Here is a 6,000-nt window from a genome sequence, read left to right as displayed (position 1 = left end):
CCTTCCATCCTGTCCTCCCCTGAGCATCGAGATGTTCCCTTGCTGGGATCAATCTCCGATGGAGAGATTTGGGACTCTCCTCCAATGGCTCGTTCACCTACTCCCCAACCATCACTTGAGCCTTCCCAGAGGGCTGCGCCTCAGCAGGTACAATATCAACAGCGTGCCTCCATCCGACCCTCGGAAGAATGGGTGCAACCACCCCATAAGCCATCTCATTGCAAGCCATGGGATGACTATCCACCCTACAGTTACTACCCGTCAGTGTGTGATCATGCCCTCTCTCTGGTACCGAGAAATGCTCCTTCGACTTTGAGAGCGGCTCAGTCCAGGCGTCCCACTCTTCTTCTAGTCCCCCACCTTACTACGATACGGACTCAGAGGACTCTGAAGTGGCGTCTACTTCACCAGACGTGGTGATCTCTACACTGGGTCCCAGCTCACCGGAGGAACCCTAAGTAACCTTTGGGGAACTAATGGCGAGGCTTACGAGGTCACTTGAGATCAAGGCCTAGCACTGCTTTGATCCAAATACCAACAAGTTCTATAACATTGTCAAGGGTTAACAGTTTGCCGCCATCATTTTGCTGCTGATTACTACCCTTCGCCAGGCAATGATGGAACTGTGGAACTACCCTAATCAGCCTCAGCCTACTTCGTGGCGATACGAGTCCATGTATCGAGTCCGTGAGCAGGATATTCCATTCCTCCTGCGTCACCCGAGACCAAACTCGATCGTCGTGGAGTCCTCTCAAGGATGTGAGTCAAGGGAACACACTACTCCCCATGACAAAGAGGGCCGTAAGATCGACATGTTGGCTCGCCGGATCTATGCCACTACAGGACTTGGCCTCCATATTTCTAATTATGAGGCCATGCTGGCTTGATACCAATATTTTCTAATGCAAAAATTAGAAAATATTACAGCCTCACTTCCAGACCAGCAGAAAGACCTGGCTAGAATCCTCATTAAAGAAGCTATGCAGGTGGCAGTCCAGCAGCTTTCCACAGCAAGACACCATGTCGACTCTGACTCCAGAGCTCTTGTCGGCGCCGTAGCCCTCCGTCACCATGCCTGGCTCCAGAATTGCAACTTCCCAGACGAGATGAAGCACCGGATTGAAGACATGCCCTTCAACAGTTCAGGGCTCTTCAATGCTAAGACGGACCACAAGATGAAGACTATCCATGAGTCGAGGGTTACAGCTTGCTGGATGGAAGTCCCTAATCAATCGCGCCATCTTCTAGATACCAGCCCTACTCGCAATTTGCGGGCCATCAGCAGTTCCAACCCTGCCAACAGTGTCGGAAGCAACAACAACAATCTTCCAGCAAAACCGGCGTCACTCCGATTCCGACAAATGTCAGCATTGATGGAACAAGCAAACCTCTCCTCTCCTCCTCAACCCACTTTCCCCTCTTCCTTTTGGGGATCGACTGCAAAGTCGACTCCCCATTTGGGGGTCCATCACATCTGATCAGTGGGTTTTATCCATCATACAGCATGGATACAGAATTGAGTTTGATACCGTGCCCCCGCCAGGACTGATCCGATTTATGCCTCAGTCATCTGTTCTCATTGACGAAGTTCAGCAGCTTCTTCGTAGAGAAGCGATTCGACAGCTTGCATGCTCCGAGGGGCTCCAGGGCTTCTACTCAAGATATTTCACGGTCCCTAAGCGTGATGGCGGTCTTCGTCCAATACTGGACCTACATGGCATCAATAGGTTCAAAACCAAAAAATTTCGGATGGCTACCCTTCAAAATATACTTCCGTTGCTTAGGAGAGAGGATTGGTTTGCTTCTCTAGACTTGAAAGATGCCTATTTTCACATTTCCATTCACCTGTCCCACAGGCATCTTCTCCGATTCACTGTCGGCTCCGACCTGTTTGAGTTTAACATCCTTCTGTTTGGACTGGCTACTGCCCCCCGGGTTTTTATGAAATGTATGGCTCCGCTGTGTGCACATCTTTAGCTCCAGGGCATTCAAGTGTACCCCTACCTGGATGACTGGCTGATCATCTCCCCATCTAAGGAAGGCCTTCGGTCATCAATTCAAACTATTTGTACCCTCTTGGGCAATTTGGGACTATGCATTAATCATGAGAAATCGTGCCTTACTTCTTCACAGGTCATCGACTTCATTGGAGCCCATCTCAATTCCACACTGATGAGAGCCTTTCTTCCACAAAGTCGACAAGACAATCTGTGTTCATCGATCCATCGAATCCACATGGACAGAGCTGTTCCAGCACTCTCGGTACAGAAACTTCTCGGCCACATGGCCTCTACAGTCTCCACTGTTCCCCACGCCAGGCTACGGATGAGACCACTCCAGTTGTGGTTCAACGGACTGTTTCAACCTCAACGAGACTCACCTCACCGTCTCCTCTGCCTTCTGACCTCTGTCCTCCAGACTCTATCGTGGTGGACTATGTGGCACAATCTGTCCGTGGGCGTCCCATTTCATCCACCCCACCCGACCTTGACTCTGTTTACCAATGCCTCCCTGACCAGGTGGGGAGCCCTATGTGCTGGTCTCCGAACGCAGGGCACCTGGGACCACCAGGAGACCACCAGACACATCAATTACCTCGAACTCCTGGTGGTCTTCAAGGCCTTTGATCATTTGAGGACACTCTCCGGTGACACATTGTGCAAATTGCCTCTGACAACACTGTTGCTGTATTCTATATAAACAAACAGGGGGGACAAAGTCTGCCCCCCTGGCCCGCCTGACGATGCAACTGTGGGACTGGTGCATCCCCAGGGAGATCACCCTCCACGCGGTTCACCTGGCCGGTACTGACGAGGAGGCCGACGCCCTCAGCAGGCAGATGTCGATGAGCCACGAATGGGAACTGGATCGTCCGACCTGCCATCGCCTCTTCCGGACTTGGGGCTCTCCAGACATAGACCTGTTCGCCACTCACTCGAACAAGGTGTACAAGGTGTTCTGCTCTCGTGCTGGCATCGGCCTGGGATCAACAGGAGACGCGCTCATGATCCTTTGGTCCAACACATTCTTTTATGCATTTCCCCTGATCCCACTCATAACAAGGGTCCTAGTCAAGATCGTCTATGATAGCGCCTTGGGGATCCTGATCACCCCCTGGTGGCCCTGTCAACCATGCTTCCCTACTCTTCTCTGTTTATCCGGCAGCACCTTTCTTCGCCTGCCTCTCATACCTCATCTAATAACTCAGCAATGCGGAGCTGTTTGCCACCCGGATCTTCCCTCACTCAACCTGACAGCCTGGCTCATTCGATGAACCACGGGGCCCCTTCGGTACTGACGGATTCAGGGACTCCTACACTTGGCTGCCACCATCCTGATACAGTTTCTTCTTCCCCGATACTGGTAGACTCCTCATCGGATCCGAGCGTTCTCCATCCAGATATTCAATTCATTCTTCAGTCTGCCCTGAGACCTGCAACTCGCCAATCTTATGCGGCCAAATGGAAACGCTTTGCATCCTTTGCTGAATCCAACAATTTTGCCGCTTCTTCAGCCTCTGTTGAAAATATCCTTCAATTCCTCTTGTTGGTCCATCAGTCAGGACTTAAGCCATTGTCCATTAAAGTTTATATAGCTGCAATTTCCCACTACCATGGACAAGTGCGGGGTTCTTCGGGTTTTTCTCATACCCTCATACGTCGATTCCTCAAGGGTTTACAGAACCTCCAACCACCACTTCGTCCAGTTATCCGTACTTGGAGCCTTTTGGTTGTTCTTCAAGCACTCACCCGAGCTCCCTTTGAGCCCCTGGCAACTACTGATTTATGCCTCCTGTCTTGGAAGACTGCCTTTCTTGTTGCGGTCACATCTGCCAGAAGGGCTAGTGAACTCTGCGCACTTCAGATAGATCCTCCTTACCTTAACTTTCATAAGGAGAAAGTCGTTCTCCATACTGATCTGACATTCTTGCCCAAGGTTGTATCTCCTTTTCATATTAACCAGGACATTGTGTTACCGGCCTTTTTCCCTATGCCCACTACACCAATAGAACGGTCGTTACATGCTCTCGATGTTCGTCGCTGCCTTGCCTTTTATAGGTCTCGCATGGTGTCCTTCCGTAAATCTAACCGCCTCTTTGTTAAATACTTGGACTATGATAAGGGCTCTCCTGTTGGTTCGCAGAGACTTTCAAAGTGGATTGTGCAGACCATCGAGCTAGCGTATCAACTTGCCAAGCCTGACTTACCTGTCATGCCCAGAGGGCATTCCACGAGGGCGGTAGCTGCTTCCTTGGCTTTTGCTGCTGACATTCCGATCCAGGACATTTGCAAAGCTGCCACTTGGACTACTCCTTGCACCTTTGCCAGACATTACCACCTTGATGTGCGTGCCAGATGTGCGTGCTTGATGTGGGTGCTCATTTGGCTGGGAAATCCTTTCTTCTGTTCTTCAGTGATGGCACTGCCCACCTCCAGGTCTGGTAAGCTTGCTAATCACCCATATGTGTGATGCACAGAGGCCACGACGAAGAAAGGCAGGTTGCTCACCTGTAACTGTCGTTCTTCAAGTGGCCATCTGTGCATTCACACAACCCACCCGCCAGCCCTGCTCAGTGTTGGTGATTGGGTTTATACGTACTGTTTCTCCTTGATAATGGTTTCACTGATTTTTCTCTTGGGTTCAGCAGTTCCCTGCAATATCTCTCAGTCTTCAGTAGACTGAGGAAATGGCAGGCACTCTGCCCTTTTTATACTGTGGCGGGGAGGGGCTCCTGCCAAAACTGTTAAGCTTTGAATCTTTCCGGCCATAGGCACTGCACAGGCACAGCACCCATATGTGTGATGCTCAGATGGCCACTCAAAGAATGACAGTTACAGGTGAGCAACCTGCCTTTTTTCAGGTAAACTGGAACTCTGGCAGAGAGAAAAGGTACTGGACATAAACTGCACATTGACACTTCATGTCTTCATCTGATCCCATACTAACACCTGGATGGATGAATTCCAGATTTCCACTGAATGCAACAGCATTTCTAAGGGGGCTGGGCCAATTTACAAGTGGGCTTCAGTGATGTAGCCAACACGCCAATCTTCCAGTAGGGACACAGGCATGCAAGAAACCAGCGGTAGGTGCGTGGCTGTGGAGAGGAACATGCAAGAAGAAACAGAAGATGAGTACTTTGAAGAGAGATGTGGGAGTAGAAGCAAACAGTGTTAAATCAAAAGTCCTCCTTCTAGGGTTCCAGGATCGACAAATTCTGCCTGAAATGGGTAGAATGAGTAGTGATAGTTCCAGCACCCATTTCTTCACTGAAATTGAATAAAGTGGAATTTGAACTCCCTGCCACAAGGACTTCGCTACCAATATAAAATCGTATCAGTAATTGCTATCTGATAATGCCAAGCTGCACCTCCATTCCCACCATTCTGTGACTGGATCCACCCCTGCACTACACTGCTTATTTTCAGCACAATCCGGAAAAAATGGTGTTATTATGGGCTTTCACTTGTTTGAGTGGCAAGATGCTCCAGGGTCAGTGCTACCCCTGCTTTGCTTCCTTCTGTAGTAGAAATCGTGGGAGATGCCTGTCATTTGTAAGATTGGATTTATTTACACATATGCAAGACAGTTGATAGGCGAGCACTCCTAGTGCCACTGCTGTCCTGCACCTGGTCAAATCCCCAGAGATCCTTCACAGTTGCAATGAACTCTCATCTGTCTGTTTCTGTCTTGTGTGTCCTACTTGTTGCACAAGTAAGCCTTAAGATGTGCCCTTACTTTGTGCACAGATGGTATGGGATTGAGTCACCCTCCCCAGATGGCTCTCACATTCCAGGGCTGATGAAGAAATTATTCTCTAGCATAAAAAAATCAAAAACAAAGATAGTTGTGCTGATCCACAAAATGGAAAATGTGAAGTACAATTGGGGATTCCTGATCCTAGTAAAAGTATTGCTCAATTGTGAATTTTGGAAATTCTTTCACAATTAGTTCTGATGAATATCTTGGGCTATTGGCACAGTATTTCCCCAAGAAAGG

Source organism: Varanus komodoensis, unplaced genomic scaffold, assembly GCF_004798865.1.
Source record: "Varanus komodoensis strain SLA01 unplaced genomic scaffold, ASM479886v1 scaffold22, whole genome shotgun sequence".
In the NCBI taxonomy this organism is placed as follows: Eukaryota; Metazoa; Chordata; class Lepidosauria; order Squamata; family Varanidae; genus Varanus; species Varanus komodoensis.
This window is presented reverse-complemented; position numbering follows the sequence as displayed.